Source organism: Magnolia sinica, chromosome 16 (assembly GCF_029962835.1).
Source record: "Magnolia sinica isolate HGM2019 chromosome 16, MsV1, whole genome shotgun sequence".
NCBI classification, from domain to species: domain Eukaryota; kingdom Viridiplantae; phylum Streptophyta; class Magnoliopsida; order Magnoliales; family Magnoliaceae; genus Magnolia; species Magnolia sinica.
The window spans coordinates 17,221,609-17,244,095 of NC_080588.1; the positions used below are offsets into that span (position 1 = coordinate 17,221,609).

At 44.5% G+C, this 22,487-nt stretch overlaps 1 non-coding gene across 1 annotated transcript; it reads right to left on the bottom strand.

Annotated features, from left to right (window-relative positions):
- Positions 1 to 12,191: 12,191 nt before the first annotated feature.
- LOC131229968 (small nucleolar RNA R71) lies at positions 12,192 to 12,298 on the bottom strand. Its single transcript, XR_009163700.1, has one exon. It is a non-coding gene; the product is annotated as a small nucleolar RNA R71 (small nucleolar RNA).
- Between the last annotated feature and the right edge of the window lie 10,189 nt (positions 12,299 to 22,487).

Below are 22,487 nucleotides of genomic sequence, written 5' to 3' on the forward strand. Positions count from 1 at the left end.
TTTAGTTCCCCGTGGCTAATTACCGGTCCAATGCCAAGTGAAGGGCTTCCTGAAATAATTTCCAAGATACAAGTTACATCTATAAGTTGATAGTTTTGATGGCAAACCTTCCTATACATGGCCTAGACTTGGCCTAATTAATTAAGGCCTGGACTGAGCCCTACCCTAGTCTAACCTGGCAGTCCATTTTGTAATTTAATCTGGGCCCAATCGGGGCCCACCTTACTGAGATGTGTTCGACTCGTGCAAGTAGGTCCAAATGACCCAATGTTTGGATCCATTGTGCATGATTACACGCGAATATGGGAGATCGGCCAGCACCCATCCACATTCAAGCAACCGTGAAAATAGTGAACATGTATGAAATCTTTTGACGTGGCCCGCCTGATCATTAGACCAGCCCCACATCTCTTTTCAGGCCCTTAGGACGAACTCACCTACTGGATGGATGGTTTAGATAAACCATAGGCATCACGGTGGGGTCCACAGAATTTCTGACGTTAGACAACTGGTGGACATCACGGAACTTTGCTGGTGAGTCCAGCAACTGTCAGTTGGCGTGAGGTGTTCCAGCCAAACTGCCTCCCTCCGTCAATTCCCTGGATGGTGGGCATATAACACATTTATTATGGTAGGCCTCACACCCCATATGTGTACAACGTGCAGGGTGGGTCCCACCCAGTTGACAAAACAGGTGGACGGAGTGGATCTGTATCAAGGTGGACCACGGCCCGACCTTGGATGGTCAAGATTCCACACATGAGCTAAATAGGTCTCACAAGCACGTGGGCCCTACATAGGTCATATATATATGATATGAATATATGTGTACACCGACGTGGGTCCTACATGGGTCCACCACGTACACATTGCATTTTCTTTTTATTATTATAGTAATTATACACGAGTCCAGGGACTCTGCTGCCGTATGGAATGGCCCAACACAGGCACCCCCCCGGTTTTGATGGTGTGGCCCACTGAGATCTAGAACCTCAGGTGTGGCCCACTGAGATTGGAATCTCAGATGCGGCCCACTGTCTTGATGGCATGGCCTACTAGAAGATGCAGGGTGCGGCCCACCTGCATTTGTGCAGGGCCCATGGCCAGCCCACCAACGTTGTGGTGAGGCCCATTGCCAGTATAGCCCACCAGCTGCAACGTTCAAAAGAGAGGAAGAAAAAGCGGCCTCCCTGCCATGCTGTTAGAGGTCACCTCTGGCCTGGTTTTTGGCTCAACTTCGGCCCTTCTGTGGCCGTTGTTTTCCAACCCATGCCAGCGTTCAACCAACAACATGGTGGCTGCCATTCTTGCCGTCAAGGAACTGCCGAAATATAGCCATTGATTGGCTCGGCTTTGACACGAACCATGGCCACCGTTTGGCCAGTCATCCTAGCTCAAAACAGAGCTCGTGAAAGGCCTGTCCTCTGCCTGATAGATGGCCACCGTTGGGTCTGATCACGGCCCCAAGGCACTGCCGTTTGCGTGGCCTGCCTTCAGTCCAAAACAGGGACCAAGCTTACTGTTTCTTCATACCTACTCACCGCCATTGATTGGCTGGTCTCCAACCCGAACTTGAGCCGGTTTCAAAGCTCTACAGAGAGCTCAGACAAGCTTCAAATGGCCCCGTAATCATGGCCATTGCTTGGTCTGATTTGTGGACTGAAACGGAGCTACTGTTTGGCCTGTTTCCTGCCACGTTTCTGGTCCAGAGTTCAGCCATTGTTTGGCCTTCTCCTGACTTGAAATGGAGCTGCTGCTTTAGCATTGTTTCGACCCAACAAGTAGCCATTACTCGGCATTGTCTTGGTCCAAATCATGCCTATTGTTGGGTTGTATTCGACCCTCATCTAAAACCCTTCCTGAGAGCTACTTTTAAGCTTCCAACAGGGTCTGATTCGAGGCCGTTTCCCCTTCGTGGATTATCACAGAGGTTCAGCCCAGTTTACAGCCATGGTAAGGGCTGAACCGAACCTTCCTTTTGATTACAGATGGGTATAGCTGATAGGTGGTTACCTAATATTAGTCCTGGGAGAAGGCACGGCCCACCCTTCTTCTTTCTCAGTTGCGTCAAGCAGCAACAGGGCAGTCGGCCCTCTCAGTCCACACCGTCTTTCACTTTCTTTCCTTCTCTCTTTCTCTTTCTCTTGGCACGAATCCCTAGGGCTACAGGGCCCTTTATATAGTGGGAGAGAGAGACGAGGGACGGCTGAGATGGTTCCTATGGCGAACAGCTGGGATTCGTCCTTCCCAAAGGGAAAGGTCGGCTCTCTCTCTCTTCTCCCCTCACAGGCCCTGTTGGGTCGTTTTTGGCAAAAGACAAGGCGCCCCTCCCGCGGTTGGATGGGTGGAATCGTTCGGTCCTTGTGATCTTGGCCCACCCATGTGGCCACAGATGGGCCCACCTTCTCGAATCTCAGCCACACAAGGGATCCTGACGGCCCCAGATGATCTTCCTTGTCCCTATGCACGGGACCAAATCGCTATACGGTTTTGATCATGTGGTCCCCACGAGGAGTTTGAACGAACCGGATGGCTCGGAAAGTGATCGAGGTGGGCCACTTAGAGGCTTGAAGACGGTCGGTTTAAACAGGGAGAAAGCCGCCATTTCCAAGTTTTCGAGAGATGCTCAGTCAAAGCCAGTTTGACTGAGCCAGCGGTTTCAGTGCACACCGTGCACAAACACTCTCAGTGCACATGCATCGAGTAGGGGTCCACTCTGACATTATCATCGTAATCTACTCCGTCCATTTTCATTGGGGAACACTACACAGGGACCCTGGCCCATTTTGGGTCGATGGTGAGTCCTAGGTGGGCCGTTACACACTCCCTTGGGCCATTATTAGCTCATGAGATGCGATTTGTTGGTCGGGTGGGCCTCATACTTGTTTTTAACAGTTAATATATGGTACTGATTACGATGAAGGTTCGTTTTTTCATCAACCAATTCTCAAGTGTTGGTGACAAGAGTGTTGTACCACTTTAAATTGTTTATAATGGCTTTAATTCAGAGTGCTCGAATAGTCTCACCTTCCTGACTATCGTAGGGCATGTTCTGACTCTTGGAGACCCTGCTGGATAGCTTTAATGTCGACCGGAATCCCCATCCTGTATATGTCAAGTTCAAGTTTTGGTTAACCCATTCTATTTTAGGTTAGTGTGGGTTAAAAGGGTAACACCCATGTACTGAAGGTACGGGATACATGGGTGTTACAATCAGGCTCTCGCTCCTAGGCCTCCTCCTCAGCAGTGGAGGTAGCCAGGCAGGCCTCCACATCGACCACAATAGCAGTAGAGACAGCAGCAGCCGATGGGACATGCACCTCCCCAGTCCTTGGGCCGAGTATATATCGTTACACAGCAGGTGCAGAGTCAAGATCCCTAGACTTCAGGATTGCTTCCTTTCCCAGTTCAGGGCAGATTTTATTCCACGCCGCAGGCGTAGGGCCAAGACCCGCAGTCTTCCTTCGGCGAAGTTGTCGAGGATATTCTCATTCCTTTGCCAGTTCTGTTTGATTCTGGTGCTTCACATTCCTTCATGGTCGAGTAGTTTTACCGATCGACCAGTATTCCATCGGAGTCTACGTCTGAGGCCTTGGTCGTTTGGACTCCCCTAGGGAAGTCTGTTGTTTTAAGCCGTCGTTGTTTGTTCACTCCCCAAGTATAGGGTTGTGATGTAGTAATAAACTCGGTAAGACCGATGGCGGAGTTTGATGTTATCTTGGGTATGGACTAGCTTGTGAAGTATTATACCATCTTAGACTTTGCTGCGAGGACAGTCACGTTTCATATTCCCGGCTTGCTAGTGTTCCAGTTCGTTGCCGAGCACAGAGGGGAGCCGTTGTCCAGTTTGTTGGCTTGTATTGTCGAGGAGTTCATGACAGGGTGTATTGAGTAGTTGCCAGTAGTTTGCAAGTACTCGAATGTATTCCAGGAGATCCCGGGTTTGCCGCTGCATCGGTAGATTGAGGTTTAGATTGATTTGGTGCCCGGTACCTCTCCTATCTCGAAGGCCCCCTACCTGATGGCACCAATGGAGTTGTGAGAAAGAACTACAGGAGCAGTTGGATGAGCTCCGGGAGTTGGGTTTTATTCGTCCCAGCAGTTCGCCATGGGGAGCCCTGTTATTGTTCGTGAAGAAGAAGGATGACTCATTGAGGCTCTATGTGGATTACCACAAGCTCAATAGAGTCACTATCAAGAACTGATACCTACTTCCCAAGTATAGGGTTGTGATGTAGTAATAAACTCGGTAAGACCGAGGTCGAATCCACAGGGATTGAAACTTGTACGTTTCCTGAAACTAGGTAGTAATAGAACTAGCCTAAGATGCAATCAAGATCAAATGTAAATTGATGAATAATGGGGAGAGATTAATGTAAAACTTTAAGGAATTTAGAGGAAGAAAACTAGGGATTCAGAGGATCCACTTGTAGAGATCTTATGCCTACTTCAGAAATCATGAAAATTAACTAGACTTCCTTTGATCTGGTTTTTAAGAAATGAAAAGTATATGAATTAGAATGGATTCCATCATCTAACCATGCCCAGGAGACAAAGCAAACAACAGGATTAAACTAATTACCAACTAATCAACAATCTATGAAGATCAGGAAGGGTACTGCCATCCTAACATGCCCATGGAGCAATGATGAACAACAGGGCTTCCTGACTTCATAAACATAAAAAGGGGAAAGAAATATTCAAAGCCATTGCAAACCCATTGTAATTTCAGTCACAACAGACCATTAAAGACTAATAAAAATATTCCTTATAATAATCAACTAAATCAAATTAAGTTCAGAAATTTAATTTAAATGCATAGAATAGACTCTCCCATCTCGCTACAGGCTTCACCTCTTAGCCCTAGCTAAGAAGTTTAGCCACACATGAATAGCCTGAACAAATCAAATAGAAATAAAAAGAGAAAGAAAAGAACAAGAAGGAAGAAGAGAGAAAACCCGCTTCACGTCCCTGCCAAACTCTTCCCGTTTTCAGCCTCCATGACGTCCAGCCCCAAGTCCTCTCTCTGCCTCTGCTCTCTCTCTCCAGCCACGTCTGATAAAAAAAACCAGCCGCTGCTTCCAATCCTCCCACCGAGCACAAACCAAAACCGGATCTCACTCTCACGTTCCTCTTCTTTTCCTTTCTCTTCTTGCTCACGGCTACTCTAACACTTCTGTCCAAAAGCCTCTCCAGGTGCCTCCACGGTTGCTCATGTTCCAACCCAAAACCTCCTCCCCCTCATTCCTCCACACGCTCCTCCTTTTATAAGGCCTTGGAGTCGATTGGAGAGAGTCCTGCTGGAGGTGTGCGTAGCTTCCGTTTTACGCAGTTTAGACGCTCCAAACACCTTGCGTTTGATTATTTTCGGGATGACTGTACAGGCTTGGCTTCGAAATTTCCTCATGGCTGGGGTCTCAGCTAGCGTGGGCTCCACATGAATGGTTCAGACCACAACTGTCCAGAATTTTCGGATTTCCCGGACTGCGTAAACAGATTGCGCAACGTACTTGCGCTGTTCGGATGGTGGAGCCCACATCGCTTATACTTTGATAAATCCACTCCGTCTATTGAATGCTTGCTGAAAAAACACTGGGAATAGATGGTTTTGGCTGTCTCTTGGAGCAGCCCGTCTGATCTACCTCGCCGCCGTTCGTCCGATGTTTAAACAATCTAAACTGATCTCAAACTGTCTTTTGAAAATTTTCCACCTAGGTGATGGTTACAGGCCTCTTTGGAATCCACTAGACGGTCCAGATTGAACCGAACCCATCAGAGGATGGCCCACAACGATCCACCGCAGGCTCTGTTGCGAAACAGAGCCTGCACGTTTGAACGCTGTGATGGTCAGTGGGCCCCACAGTGATGTCTTTTGAGAAATTCATTTCGTCCACTGGCTTCAGGACGAAAAACCTTTTCGGAAGGAGTATTTTTTGGAGAAAATAGGTGTGGCCCACAATCTTGCTTACTCCGCCGTCCATCTGACGTTTAACAGGTAGGATGTTGTAAAATCTTACATGGTCTCGAAATATCATCTAGGTAAGGGTCTTGGCCATCCTTTGAAGCACTTGGACGGTTTGGATTATCAACATGAATAATGGGTGGGGCCCACAAGCTAAAAACGGACGGACAGCGGTTGTGCGCTGTTTCTATGTAGGAGATGGATCGGGTCAGCGCCTGCTGACCGGTCCAACTCTTCCGGTGCATAGCGAGTGTGTGTGCGCTGGATGCGCACGCCACTGAAGGTGGGGTCCACTTGGGTGTATATGCGAGATCCGTTCCGTGCATCTCTTTTCTCATATCCTTTTAATCGTGGGGAACGAAGTTGAGGCACATTCAGATAGCAAGTGGGCCCTAAATCACGGTTTAGGGGCTGATGTGTCTATTGAGCCACTTCCACTGGGATCCGGGAGCTGAGATTTGACGTGTACGGTTTGTTTATGGTCCTAAGTCCATGTATGAAGTTTTGAGTTGAAAGAATGGTGGGAAGCCTGTAATCTTGCTTTCTGGACGTCTTCCAAGCCGCTTGAGTTTCAGTTTCTCGATTTTTGCAGCTCCCTGGCGTGTAATTCCGTAGATCTTGGTCCCTTGGAGTCCTTCCCTTGCCTTGATGCATTCTGAATGTTAAATCCATGCTCTCAGTACCTTTTTCCAGTCCAGGCTCGTAAATACGCCCTGCAACACAAATATGATTAAAATGGGCTATTAAACGGTACCATGTTCATAAATCCAAGCAATAACTGGGTCTGATATGCAATAGAGTCACTATCAAGAACTGATACCTACTTCCCAAGAATGATTTGTTCAACCAGTTGTAGGGTGCTCAGTTCTTTTCCAAGATAGACTTGCGCTCCGGTTACCATCAGATTCGGGTCCGAGAGGAGGACATTCTGAAGACAGCATTCCGGATGCGTTATGGTCACTTTGAGTTTTTGGTCATGTCGTTCGGACTGTCCAATGCGCCCGCCGTGTTCATGCAGCTGATGAACGAGGTCTTCTAGCCCTTCCTCGATCAGTTCGTGGTAGTGTTTATTGATGACATTCTTGTATATTCGAGGACCGTGGAGGACCATGTAAAGCACTTGTAGATTGTGCTTGAGACTCTCCACCCCCACCAGCTGTATGCGAAGCTGGAGAAGTGCGAGTTCTGGCAAGATGAGGTGAAGTTCCTCAGTCACGTGATGACGAGGGAAGGTGTCGCTGTGGACCCCTCGAAGGTTGATGCAGTATGTCAGTAGGGCTAGCCCACGAACGCGTCTAAGATCCGTAGCTTTGTTGGTGTGGTGGGATATTATCGACGATTTATTGAGGGTTTCTCCCTTATTACAGCACCACTGACCCAATTGACGTGGAAGGGCACTGAGTTTGTTTGGAGTGACGCCTGTGAGGAGGCATTTATGGAGTTGAAGGACCGCTTCACGTCTGTTCCTGTCCTCACTCTTCTTGATGGGAGTGATGGTTTTGTTGTGTTTACCGATGCTTTCAAAGTTGGCTTGGGTGTTGTCTTAATGCAGCACGGGAAGCTAGTAGCGTATGCCTCACGCTAGCTCAAGGTCCACGAGCTGAATTACCCCACCCATGATCTGGAGCTAGTAGCAGATGTCTTCGCACTGAAGGTATGGAGGCATTATCTTTACAGGGTTAGGTTCAAGCTTTTCTCAGACTACAAGAGCTTGAAGTATTTGTTCTCGCAATTCAAGTTGAACATGCGACAGAGGCGATGGATGGAGCTATTGAAAGATTATGCCTTTAACCTTTAGTACCACCTGGGTAAGGCAAATGTGGTGGCGGACCCGCTCAGCCATCAGCCACGAGGCTTGGTGGCACAGATGATGGTTCGACAGTGGCAAATGCTCGAGGATATTTCAGAGTTTGACTTTGAGTTCGGTCTGCAGTCATCCATGGTTCAACTTTCGAGCTTGTCGATTCAACCCTCTTTGGTTGCTAAGGTGATCGAGGCTCAGCAGACGGACGAGTCACTTCAGGATTACCGAGCAGAGGTAATATCCGTGGAGCGTTCAGATTGGCAAATTGGTTCCGACGGTGGATTGCGCTTCAGAGGCCGTATGTGTGTCCCGAACGTGCTAGAGTTGCATTGTGATTTGATGACCAAGGCACACCGATCGAGACTTACCATCCACCCGGGCTCCACGAAGATGTACAGAGATATGAGGAAGCAGTATTTTTGGTCAGGGATAAAATACCAGATTGCTAGCTTCGTGGCCGGGTGTGACACATGCCAGCGTGTCAAGGCCAATCACTACAGACCCCCTAGTCCCTTGCAGTCGTTGGGCGTTCCAGTGTGGAAGTGGGAGCATCTGTCGATGGATTTCATCACGGGTTTACCGAGGACTCAGCGTGGTCACAACACCATTTGGATTGTCGTCGATCGTCTGACGAAGTTGGCTCATTTCATTTCAATGTGTGCTTCCTGGACTATGGACTGGCTTGTAAAGGTATTCATTGAGGAGATAGTGAGACTGCACGGAATTCCGGTTTCGATCGTATCTGACAAAGACCCTAGATTTATGTCTCAGTTTTGGAGGAGTTTCCAGTAGGCGATAGGGTCTACTTTGCATCTCAACACCGCTTATCATCTGCAGACGGATGGGCAAACCAAAAGGATCAACCAGATCCTTGAGGATATACTCAGAGCCTGTGTGATTGACTTTGCGGGCGTTTGGGACGAGCATTTGCGCCTTGCCGAGTTTGCGTACAACAACAGTTATCAAGTGACTATCGGCATGGCTCCTTTTGAGGCACTATATGGTAGACCATGCAAATCTCCTAGCTATTGGACCGAGGTTAGAGAGCGTCGTCCTCTAGGTCTCGGATTACTGCCTGATTTTAAACATAGTACTGTTTATCGGACTAATTTAATCATGTTTGCGATGCAGAAAGTATTCACAAACTTGGACTGGAAAAGGGTACTAAAAGCATGGATTTAACAGTCTGAAGTCACCAAGGCAGGCGACGGACCCTAGGAGACCAAGATCGATAGATTTGCACTGCAGGGATCCAAGAAAATTGAGGAATTGAAGCTCAAGCGGCCTGAAAAGTGTCCAGAATGCAAGATCATAAGGTTCCCACCATCCAATCAGTTCGAAACTCCATATGTGGCCTGAAGACCATAAATGAACCGTACACGTAAAATTTCATCCATTGGATCGCTGTGGAATTGGCCCAATAGACATATCAGCTCATGAAACCATTGATTTTGGGCCCGGCCGCTATCCAGATGTACTTGAAAATTGGTCTCAACGCGTTAACTGAGCTGACAATACGGATGGACGGAGCGGATTTCTCACGAACATCTCCGTGGGACCGTATGTGCATCACGTGTGCACGGTACATAAGTACACCAGCCGTGCACTGTATTCTTCAGAGTCGGTCAGCACACGCTGACCGACGTCTCCCTCTCCAATTCAAAGTCCTTCCAGCGCGCAAACAGAGCTTGTGGTTGGGTGTAGTGGGCCACCATCTTGATTCGGCGGTCCAATCTAGACCATCCATAAGAATTCTACAGCCCATATCACCAAGACCTAGGTGACATAATTGCAAAAGACAAGCGAGGATTGGTTCCCAACCGTTCAAAAGCAGATTAAACGGCCGTAAGATCCAGCAGTTGGGCCATATCAAAAGCACTCCAAAACCATCTACCTCCACCAGAAATTTCATCACGAAGTTAATGGACAGAGTAGATTTCTTAACAGACGCTGATTATGGGCCCCACCAAGCACCAGCGCACCCCCTGTTACGCACGTCCGAGACCGTCTGGGAAATTCGGGCGGTTGTAGCCCTATGTCTTCGGTCAGACGGATAATACAAACCATCCATTGTGTACCTCATCCAAAAAAACCCCAAGGGACGTTGTTTTTTCGGAAAGAAACGATTGAAGTGGGCCGTGTTCTGCTCATCCTCTTGGCTGCGTAAAGAAAGCTGCGCAGAACGTCAACCAACTCCGCTGCGGAAGCTGCCGTGCGTAAACAGCCAGCCGCCACCCTCTCCTGCTGCTGTTATAAAAGGAAAAGAGAGAGAGAAGAGGGAGGCATTCTGGGAGGCTTGAACGGGATCAGCGTGAGGAGGAGAGGAAGAGTTTGGGTCGTCTGGCAGCGTGAGGAGAAAAGGAAGAAAAAAATAAAAAAAGAGAAGAAAAGAAGAAAGAGTGCTGGACGTGGCTTGGTTTGCTGGCAGCGGTTGGAAAGAAGACAAATCTGAGGAAGCAGCAGAAGAGGACGTGGAGTACATGAGCTGAAAGAGAGAAATTTGGTTCTTCCTCTATTCTTTCTCTTTTTATTTTAAATCTAGCCGCATCATGCCCATGTGTGGCTAAACCTCTTAGCTAGGGCTAAGATTTGAAGCCTGTAGCGAGATGGGAGACACTATTTCCTGCTTTTCATTTAAATTTATGAACTGAACTTGGTTTTGAGTTGATTATTAAAAGAATATTTCCTCAGTCTTTAATGGTCTGTTGTGACTGAAATTACAATGGGTTTGCAATGGCTTTGAATATCTCTTTTTCTCTTTTGATGTTTATGACGTCAGGAGGCCCTGTTGTTCACCATCGTCTCCTGGGCATGGTTGGATGATAGTACTCTTCCTAACTTTCATGTACTTTCGATTGGTTGGCAATTAGTTTAATCCCGTTATTTGCTTTGTCTCCTGGGCATGGTAGGATGATGGAATCCATTCTAATTCATATACCTTTCATCTCTTGAAAACCAGATCAAGTAAGTTCAGTTTGATTTCCATGATTCCTGATGCTACAAGTGGATCCTCTGAATCCCTAGTTTCCTTCCTCTGAATTTCTTAAAGTTTTAGATAATTATTCCACAATTATTTCTTAAATTTTATTTGGTTTAGATCACATCTTAGTCTAGTTCTAGTTTTACTTATTTTCAGATAACGTACAAGTTTCAGTCCTGTGGATTCGACCTCGGTCTTACCGAGTTTATTACTACATCACAACCCTATACTTGGGGAGTGAACAAGTTTTAGCGCCGTTGCTGGGGATACGATTCTTTGAAATTAATTAGTTTTAGAATTAGGTTAGGATTAGGATTTTACTTACTTTAGGATAGAAGTTTTTATTTTATTTTATTCTATTTTTAGAACTTAACTTGTTTCCTGTTTTATAGGATCTGGACATAAGTTTTTAGAATTTTTTTTATTTTTTTTTATTTTTTTTTTGTTTTTAGAATTTTTGTTCTCTAATAACTTTCTAACTTTAACTCTCTTAGAATCTAATTTGTTTCCTAGTTTATTTTTAGAATTTTTGTTTAAAAACTAACATTCCTATTTTGTAGGCCTTTAAGATAGAAATTTCTAATTCAGTAAGCTCCTTCCCTACTTTCTATTTTTCAATTCTCTTGTAGTAATTTACTTTTTAAGTTTAGGACTTTCTTAATTTATTTTAGAAGTTTCCACTTTCTTTTAGAAATCAGTTTACTGTTATCTTTCTTTTAAAAGATTGTTTTTCTCCTTTTTAGAATCTAACTTATTTTTGTTTTATTTTGCAGGTCCTTAACTTAGGGGCTTCAATTTGGTAATTTCTTTCCAACTCTCTCTTTCTTTCTAGCTTTTCTTTTCCTTTCTTAGGATTAGGTTTTTAATTGAGGGCTGCGAGTGTTTTCATGCCCAAGTGGGCCCGTGACAACACTCGACGTCTCTTGACTGAAGGAGGATTGGTTGAGGGGTTGACTATCCATCGCAGGACTAGACACCGCTCGAAATCCCCTGAGTTAACTGAGGTTATGGCTGAAGACCAACCTCCTCTACTTCCACCCAGGGTGGAGGATACCCAAGATGAGAACGATGTGCCTCAATCACCCCCGCCTCGTACTTTACGAGATTATCTACAACCGGCGGGAGTGAGTATGCCCTCATGCATGATTTTTCCTGAAAACACGGGACAAATGGACATCAAGCCAGGAGTTATCCAACTCCTTCCCAAATTCCATGGACTTGAATCAGAAAGTCCATATTTACATTTGAAAGAGTTCGATGAGATTATAGCTACATTATGTTTTCCTAATGTATCTGAGGATACAATTAGGCTGAAACTCTTTCCTTTTTCCTTAAAAGAGAAAGCTAAGACGTGGTTACATTCACTGCGTCCTAGATCCATTGGCACATGGAACGATATGCAGAGGGAATTCATAAAAAAATTCTTCCTACATCATAAAACGATTACCCTCAGAAAAGCGATCATGAACTTTGCCCAAAAGGAAGATAAAACATTCTTCCAATGTTGGGAAAGGTTCAAAGATTTGGTCAGTTCATGCCCACAACACGGATTTGAAACGTGGCGTATTACAAATTTTTTCTATGATGGATTGACATCTTCCATGCGCCAAATGGTCGAGACAATGTGTAATGGAGAGTTCATCAATAAAGATGTTGACGAGGTATGGGATTACCTCGATAGTCTCGCTGAAAAAACACAATCATGGGACTATTACCCAATGGCGAACACCACGTCTAGGCCGACTCAATTAAAGGAGAAAGGTGGATTATATCTCTTGAAAGAAGAGGATGATCTCAAGTGTAAAGTGACTACGCTCATAAGGAAAGTTGAGGCCATGGAAGGAAAGAAGGATAAGGTCAATGAAATTGTTTGCGGCATCTGTGATTGCAACATTCACACAACTGAAAATTGTCCTACAATACCTGCCTTTCGAGGAGTGTTGAATGAACAAGCTAATGCCGTAAATAATTATCAAAGACCTTTTACTGGACCTAACTCCAACACATACAATCCTGGCTGGAAAAATCATCCAAACTTTAGTTGGAGGAATGGACAAACGGCGACTCCTCCAGGTTTCTTCAATCAAAATCCAAATCAAGTGAAACCTCAAGAGGAACCGGTTCAAAATCCCATACAAGAGCTGGCTCAGGCAATGCGGGGAATTACAGATTTTATGCAAAAGATAGATTCTCGTATGACGGTTATAGAAAAGGGGATGCTTCCTGCACAACCTCTCCCCAATCCTAAACCGCAGTACGAGAGTAATGATCCCAGCTCTTCAAATCAAATGGGGCATGCTAAATCCATCACCACTCTTAGGAGTGGGAAGATCATTGATAAAACTCTTCCGGTTAGGCCCGAAAAGCCTCAAGAACCAGAAGAGGACAACAATGATGGATCCAGTGATGCCACACAAAAAGTAGAACCGGAACTTCTAGAGAAGCCAGTTGCTCCATTCCTCCAACGGTTGGTTTCACCAAAACCTCTCTCTAACTCTCAGGATATCCTAGAGGTGTTGAAACAAGTGAAAGTCAACATTCCTCTACTTGATGTCGTTAAACAAATACCTTCATATGTCAAATTCCTAAAAGACTTATGCACGACCAAACGACGAAAAATTATTCAAAAGAAAATCTTCTTGACTGAGAAAGTGAGTGCCATCCTGAAACAAGACGTGCCGCAGAAATTCAAAGATCCTGGTAACCCAACCATATCTTGTGTAATCGGGGACTATCGAATTGATCACTCACTTCTTGACTTAGGAGCGAGCGTCAATCTGATTCCCTACTCAATATACAAACAGTTAGGTTTAGGTGAATTAAAGCCCACCCTAACCACACTACAACTTGCAGATTGCTTTGTTCGTGTACTAAGAGGGATAATTGAGGATGTGTTGGTCTAAGTTGATAGATTTTACTACCCTGTAAATTTTATCATCTTGGATACCAAACCCATGAATAACATGAACACTCAGATTCCTGTCATTCTTGGTCACCCATTCCTTGCCACTTCAAATGCAATTATCAATTGCAGGAATGGTGTCATGGCTATGTTTTTGGGGAATATGACATTGGAGTCAAACATCTTTTTCAATAACGGTAGAAACTTAGAGGATGATGACGATTTTCATGACATTAACATGATTGACTCTTTAGTGGAAAATACGACACCTCTAATCTTATCCTTTGACCCTATAGAGATGTACCTAGCCCACTCCTATGATTTTGATGATGACATGATTAGGGAGACGTGTGCCTTGCTTGATACTGCACCGGTACTTGAAGTTAACCGGTGGAGGCCACAATTTGAAGAGTTGCCACAAACCGATGTAGTGCCTCTACCGTCTAACCTCAAGCCGCCGAAGCTTGACCTAAAACCTTTGCCCTCTGATTTGAAATATGCCTATTTAGGTCAAGATGAGACATACCCGGTGGTGATCTCTGCCCACCTGGAGAAAGAACAAGAGAGTATGCTTATATCTACTCTCATTGAGCATAAAGGAGCCCTGGGATGGACGATAGCGGACCTCAAGGGAATCGATCCCTCGATTTGTACTCACCGCATATATCTTGAGGATAATGCAAAAACCGCTCGGCAACCACAACGTAGACTAAATCCAAATATGAAGGAAGTGGTTAAGGCCGAGGTTCTTAAACTATTGGATGTGGGTATTATATACCCTATATCTGATAGTCAATGGGTGAGTCCAACTCAAGTGGTCCCTAAGAAGTTCGGAATCACCATCGTAGCCAATGCTAATAATGAACTCGTGCCAACTAGAGTCACTACTGGTTGGAGAATGTGCATTGACTACAGGAAGTTGAATACCGTCACGAGGAAAGACCACTTTCCTTTACCATTCATTGATCAGATCCTTGAAAGGTTAGCTGGTCATTCCTATTACAGTTTCCTTGACGGGTATTCGGGCTACAACCAGATAGAGATAGCCCCTGAAGATCAGGAAAATACCACATTTACATGTCCCTATGGCACCTTTGCCTATCGAAGGATGCCATTCGGGCTATGTAATGCCCCTGCCACCTTTCAGTGATGTATGCTTAGTATCTTTTCTGATATGGTGGGGCAATATCTAGAGGTCTTCATGGACGATTTCTCTGTTTACGGTCCATCTTTCAGCAAGTGCTTGGAAAGTCTTAAATGTGTGCTGAAAAGATGTGAAGAAAAGAACTTGGTACTTAATTGGGAGAAGTCTCATTTCATGGTTCAGAAGGGAATTGTCCTTGGGCATATCATCTCGTCCAAGGGAATCAAGGTAGATAAGGAAAAAATCGATCTTATCTTTAACCTACCTCCACCCAAGAACATCAGAGACGTGCGATCCTTCTTAGGACACGCAGGATTTTACGGGCGATTCATAAAGGACTTTAGTCTCCTCTCTCGTCCTTTATGCACTCTTCTTCAAAAGGATGCTCCTACGAGTGGACTGAGCAATGTCAGGAAGCTTTCACTAAGCTTAAGGGCACGTTAACCACTGCACCTATCATGCAGCCACCCGACTGGAACCTTCCTTTTGAGCTTATGTGTGACGTTTCTGATTATGCTCTTGGGGCGGTCCTAGGCCAGAGAAAAGATAAGAGGCCCTACGTCATTCATTACGCGAGTAGGACTCTAAATCCTGCCCAAGTGAACCACTCGACTACGGAAAAGGAACTCTTAGCCGTAGTGTTCGCCTTGGACAAGTGCGCCGAAGTATCTTCTTTCTAAGAATGATTCTAAGCCCCGCTTGATACGATGGATTCTTCTACTCCAAGAATTTGATTTGGAAATTAAAGATAAAAAGGGAGTAGAGAACGTAGTGGCCGATCACCTTTCTTGCCTTAATACATCTGATTCCCTTGAGGCGACTCATATCAACGACATGTTCCCTGATGAACAACTGTTCCGAGTCTCCCATTCACCTTGGTTCGCTGATATTGCTAATTATCTTGCTATAGGTACCATACCGACATTGGACTACGAAGATAAGAAGAAATTCTTCATCGAGGTGCGCAACTTTTTGGATGATCCTTACTTATTTAAATATTGCCGGACCAAATCCTAAGGAGATGTGTACCGACGATGAGCATCAAAGCGTCATCTCCTTCTGTCACTCTCAGGCCCATGGTAGTCACTTTTCGCTAAAAAGACCACGGCCAAGATTCTACGGTGTGGCTTTTCTTGGCCCACTATGTTTCGGGACACTCATGAGTTTTGCAAAGCTTGGAGCGTTGTCGAAATTGGGAGCATTGTCCGTCGAAATATGATGCCTTTGAATCCCATCCTTATCATTGAAGCATTTGATTCTGGGGCATTGATTTCATGGGACCATTCCCCAATCGTTTGGGAATCTGTATATTTTGCTCGCCGTGGATTATGTCACTAAATGGGTCTAAGCGATTCCGTGTCGAAAGAATGACCATCGCACGGTCATTAAATTCCTAAAAGAGAACATCCTTTCTCGATTCGGAACGCCTCGAGCCATCATTAGTGATGGGGGCTCACACTTTTGTAATAGACCATTCGAGAGCTTAATGAAGAAATACGGTATCTCTCATAAGGTGAGCACCCCATACCATCCACAGACAAGTGGACAAGTTGAGATTTTCAATAGGGAGATCAAACACATTTTGGAGAAAACGGTTAACCCAGATCGTAAGGATTGGTCAATTCGATTGACCGATGCCTTATGGGCATACCGTACTGCATTTAAAACCCCTATTGGAATGTCTCCCTTTAGACTTGTCTATGGGAAGGCTTGTCACTTGCCTGTGGAGCTGGAACATAAAGCGTATTGGGCGATCAAAAATCTTAATTTCAATCTGGACAACGCTGGCTCGCTACGCAAACTTCAATTGAATGAACTTGAAGAAATCCGGAATGATGCGTACGATAATTCGAGAATTTACAAGGACAAGATGAAAGCATTTCATGACCAACACATTTTGCGAAAATCATTCACGCCTGGTCAGAAGGTCCTTTTGTACAATTCTCGATTACATCTCTTCCCGGGTAAGCTTCGATCTCGTTGGACCGGCCCTTACATTGTTGTTACTGTTTTTCCTCATGGGGCCGTTGAGATAAGAGATCCCGACAATGGCAAGGAGTTTAAAGTCAATGGACATCGATTGAAACCATTTGTCGAGAAATTTGATTCAGAGGACATGTCCATGCCTCTGACTGATCCTGTTTACCAGGATTAATCTCCTAGTCTGATGGAGGTATAGGTAAGTTTCCTGTTTTCTTAGGACTAGGGTAGTTGCTTTATTTGTCTGGCTGAAGACGGTAAACTTAGCGCTCCTGGGAGGCAACCCAGTTCTTCATTTTATGTCATTTTTTTCATTAGTCAGTTCAATGTTTGTGGGTAACATTACTGCAAACCCTCACGAGACTACAACTCGTCCACTAGGGGTAACCTAGGGGTTTAAAGGCTTGTTGCATACGCTAAATGCAATCGAGAGTACCTGCGAAAGTGGTGTAGGTAGGATTTCATTTTTGTTATTTTTATTTTACTTCTGTTGGTTTCTCTCTTGTGCTGACCCGATCTTACGTAGATATCTTTGGAAAGCCTTTTGATTCTTTCGTCCAGGTACTATCTTTCCATCACTCCTCTTATATTTTTGTTGTCCCATGTGCATTGCATGCCTATTTCTTTTACATTGAGGACAATGTAGATTTTTGGTTGGGGGTGGGAGATTAGGTTTCTTAATCAGTGTTTTCTTGGTCTTGAGCAAAAATTGTGAATTTTTTTAAATTTGTCTGGATTTTCTTGTGAATTCGAAGGGATTTTGACGGCCATCTAGGGCACTTGGAATTACAAGATGAGTGATGTTGGTAATTTATGACTCTTAGGTTCAGTTATTTATTATATTAGATTTCACAGTTAAGTTTGATTGTTAATCCAAGATTAGAAGTTGTAAACATTGATTGAGTTATGATCTCACATGTCACATCTCGCTTTCACATTAAGGTTTCAGTTTGATATTGAAGGATTTACTTGGTACTCACTAAGCTTGAAGGGAACCAACTTGAGAAATTGAAAGGATTGGGCGAATGATCTACACCATAGGTTTGCTCCCTATAGGTGTAGACTTAATTCCCCATGAATGATATGTGAAAAAGTTGGGTGTACAGTCTTTACCATAGGTTTGCTCCCTATAGGTGAGGATCTGATCCCTCTTCTTGGCGTTATTTCTAATGAAAAAATCAAAAATTAAAAGAATAAAAAGATAATGTATAAGCCAAGTTGAGTTATTATGAATTCTCTTGTTAATAACCAACGATATCCTGAAATAAAGAATTGAATATTAATGGTGACAAGTCGAGATTAGACTATACATTCATAGATCTCGATGGTTAGAATTTTTCTAATTAATGGATTAACACTTGAGCTTGGTTATGAAGTTTACCGTAAGCTTGATTTCAAGATAAAGTAATGCCAACATTCATGAATCTGGATTGTTTTTCAAAAATAATAAAAAAAATAAAAAAATAATAAAATCACTTGAGTCTCTAAAAATTGTCATGTAATTCTCAACTTATTTTTCGCATATTTTGCTCGGGACTCGCAAAATGCTGGTTGGGGGTTGTGTTCAGGGTCAAATATTGCATATCAGACCCCAGTTTTTACCTAGATTTACAAACATAGTACTGTTTATCGGACTAATTTAATCATGTTTGCGATGCAGAAAGTATTCACAAGCTTGGACTGGAAAAGGGTACTAAAAGCATGGATTTAACAGTCTGAAGTCACCAAGGCAGGCGATGGACCCTAGGAAACCAAGATCGATAGATTTGCACGCCAGGGATCCAAGAAAATCGAGGAATTGAAGCTCAAGCGGCCTGAAAAGTGTCCAGAATGCAAGATCATAAGGTTTCCACCATCCAATCAGTTCGAAACTCCATACGTGGCCTGAAGACCATAAATGAACCGTACACGTAAAATTTCATCCATTGGCTCGCTGTGGAATTGGCCCAACAGACATATCAGCCCATAAAACCATTGATTTTGGGCCCGCCCGCTATCCAGATGTACTTGAAAATTGGTCTTAACGCGTTAACTAAGCTGACAATACGGATGGACGGAGCGGATTTCTCACAAACATCTCCGTGGGACCACATGTGCATCACGAGTGCACGGTACATAAGTGCACCAGCCGTGCACTGTATTCTTCAGAGTCGGTCAGCGCACGCTGACTGACGTCTCCCTCTCTGATTCAAAGTTCTTCCAGCGCGCAAACAGAGTTCGCGGCTGGCGATTGTGGGCCACCATCGTGTTTGTACGGACCAATCCGGACGGTCCAGAAGATCCCCATGACACCTCTTGTTACTGCCTAGGTGTCAAAAGACAAGCGAGGATTGTTTCCCAACCGTTCAAAAGCAGATTAGACGGCCGTAAGATCCAGCAGTTGGGCCATATCAAAAGCACTCCAAAACCATCTACCTTCACCAGAAATTTCGTCACGAAGTTAATGGACGGAGTAGATTCCCTAACAGATGCTGATTATGGGCCCCACCAAGCACCAGCGCACCCCCTGTTACGCCCGTCCGAGACCGTCCGGGAAATCCGGGCGGTTGTAGCCCTCTGTCTTCGGTCAGACGGATAATCCAAACCGTCCATCATGTACCTCATCCAAAAAAACCCCAAGGGACGTTGCTTTTTCGGAAAGATACAATTGAAGTGGGCCGTGTTCCGCTCATCTTCTTGGCTGCGTAAAGAGAGCTGCGCAGAGCGTCAACCGAATTCGCTACGGAAGCTGCCGTGCGTATACAGCCAGCCACCACCCTCTCCTGCTGCTGTTATAAAAGGAAAAGAGAGAGAGAAGAGGGAGGATTCTTGGAGGCTGGAACGGGATCAGCGTGAGGAGGAGAGGAAGAGTTTGGGTCGTCTGGCAGCGTGAGGAGAAAAGGAAGAAAAAAATAAAAAAAGAGAAGAAAAGAAGAAAGAGTGCTGGACGTGGCTTGGTTTGCTGGCAGCGGTTGGAAAGAAGACAAATCTGAGGAAGCAGCAGAAGAGGACGTGGAGTACATGAGCTGAAAGAGAGAAATTTGGTTCTTCCTCTATTCTTTCTCTTTTTATTTTAAATCTAGCCGCATCATGCCCATGTGTGGCTAAACCACTTAGCTAGGGCTAAGAGGTGAAGCCTGTAGCGAGATGGGAGACACTATTTCTTGCTTTTCATTTAAATTTATGAACTGAACTTGGTTTTGAGTTAATTATTAAAAGAATATTTACTCAGTCTTTAATGGTCTGTTGTGACTGAAATTACAATGGGTTTGCAATGGCTTTGAATATCTCTTTTTCTCTTTTGATGTTTATGATGTCAGGAGGCCCTGTTGTTCACCATCGTCTCCTGGGCATGGTTGGATGATAGTACTCTTCCTAACTTTCATGTACTTTCGATTGGTTGGCAATTAGTTTAATCCTGTTATTTGCTTTGTCTCCTGGGCATGGTAGGATGATGGAATCCATTCTAATTCATATACCTTTCATCTCTTGAAAACCAGATTAAGTAAGTTCAGTTTGAATTCCATAAAAATTGATGCAGGCAAAAGATCTCCCTGATCCCTGGATCCTCTGAATCCCTAGTTTCCTTCCTCTGAATTCCTTAAAGTTTTAGATAATTATTCCATAATTATTTCTTAATTTCTACTTGGTTTAGATCACATCTTAGTCTAGTTCTAGTTCTACTTGGTTTCAGGAAACGTACAAGTTTCAGTCCCTGTGGATTCGACCTCGGTCTTACCGAGTTTATTACTACATCACAACCCTATACTTGGGGAGTGAACACCGAGGTTAGAGAGCGTCGTCCTCTAGGTCTCGAGCTTGTGTAGTAGACGTCAAAAGTTATTGATATTATCAGGCAGAGGATGTGCACAGCTCAGTGCTGATAGAAGAGTTTTGCTGATCGTTGACGTTGACCCCTCGAGTTTGCAGTTGGGGACATGGTATATCTCAAAGTCTTGCCCATGAAGGGCGTGGTTCGATTTGGAGTGAAGGGCAAGCTTGCCTTGAGATTCATTGGACCTTTTGAGATTACTGAGCATGTGGACGTTGTGGTCTACAGGCTTGCCTTACTTTTAGAGTTGTCTGCGATCCACGTTGTGTTCCATATATGTATGTTGAGGAAGTGTAGGTCAGGCATCATTCCAATGATTGATTGGCAGGCCCTTGAGGTCCGTAAGGATGCTTCCTGCATCGAACAACTGATTCGTATCCTTGATCGGAAGGAGTAGGTTCTTAGGACCAAGGTCATTCCCCAGGTGAAGGTACAGTGGGGTTATCATTCGAAGGCTAAGGCGTCTTGGGAATGCGAAGCTGAGATTAGAGAGCGTTATCCCTATTTATTTGATGATTGATTGACGTATGATGTATGTATGCCTTCTCTTTTGATTGATGATTGCTATTTATATGATGATGTTTGTGTTTTTTCTTTTGTCTTGGATTTGGGAATTTTGAGGACAAAGTTTCTTTGTTGGTGGGGAGAGCTGTGAGACCCTAACCGAGTGTGTGTGTGTGTGTGTATACATTTTGTTTCTCTAGGTCCCACGGTCCTACCGGTCAAATCTTGACGACCCGCAACCTGTAGATTTCATTTGCGATGTCCATTGAGTTCGATCATATAGACCTGATCCGTTTCGACCCGAGACCTATGCCATTGCGACTGCATCGTCGCCACAATTTCAACGCCGCGTCTCGTGCGTTCATCCGAGTTCTAGATCATGAGATATGGGGTATGCACCATGATGGACCATTTAATATGATTTTGGGCCTACCTAGGGTGGTGTGCACGTTCCCAAAGGCGGCCCACCCTATTGCACATTCTTCCATGAAGGCTACCTATCCTACCTACCCAATAGCCCTAGACCCTAGGGCCTAGCCTAGCAATTATGGATTTCTTCCCTAGCAAACCATCATTACACTCTCTATCCCAAAAAGCCATCATGGCCTTTTTCTTCCCTAGGCCTTGCAACCCATCATTTCCTTACCCTTCCATCATTTCTTCTCTACAACTCTCTTTTCTCCTTTCTCTTTCATTTCATTCCTCTCTTTCCCATTGCAAGAGGTTGTGACGTCCCATCATTTCCACCATTTTCCAGCCTCTTCTCTCCCTCATTTCCCCTTATCTCACCCTTAAAACACCATCTTGACCATTGATCTTTGACCCTTGAAGCTTGAGGAGCATAGTGTTTTTAGAAGTTTGAAGATTCAAGAGGTGGGTGATGTATATGGAGCTTCTTCCTTCTTTTCTTCTTGCATTTCTTTTCTAGAACATTTGGTAGTATGTAGGACCCACCAATCAATGGTGGAGGTCCTACATCACTCCATGATGAGAGGCCAAAGGCCTATTTCATGCATGCACGTTTCCATGGTGGGCCATTCTCCATGGACCCACCATGATGGATTTCTTTGATCTAGGATCTTGTTTGGTCATCTAGACCATAGCATGCATGTTAGGGATAACATCAGCAACTTCTTTGGATTGTAAGATCACATGCATGCATGATCTATGAAGGATGTATGTGTGATTGTAATGGTGGAGGATTCATAGTACCTGAATCCTCCCCTATGGCCGTTGATCTCTCTCCCTCTCTCTCTCTATTTCTTTCCTATATTTTTCATCGTAAGAAGCATAACCAAAGCCATAACCTACAAACAACAACCAAAAACTCCATTACATTTCCATTATAATAAAAACTTTACAAGTACAATGAGCATAAGGGAAATACAATGAAGATGAAC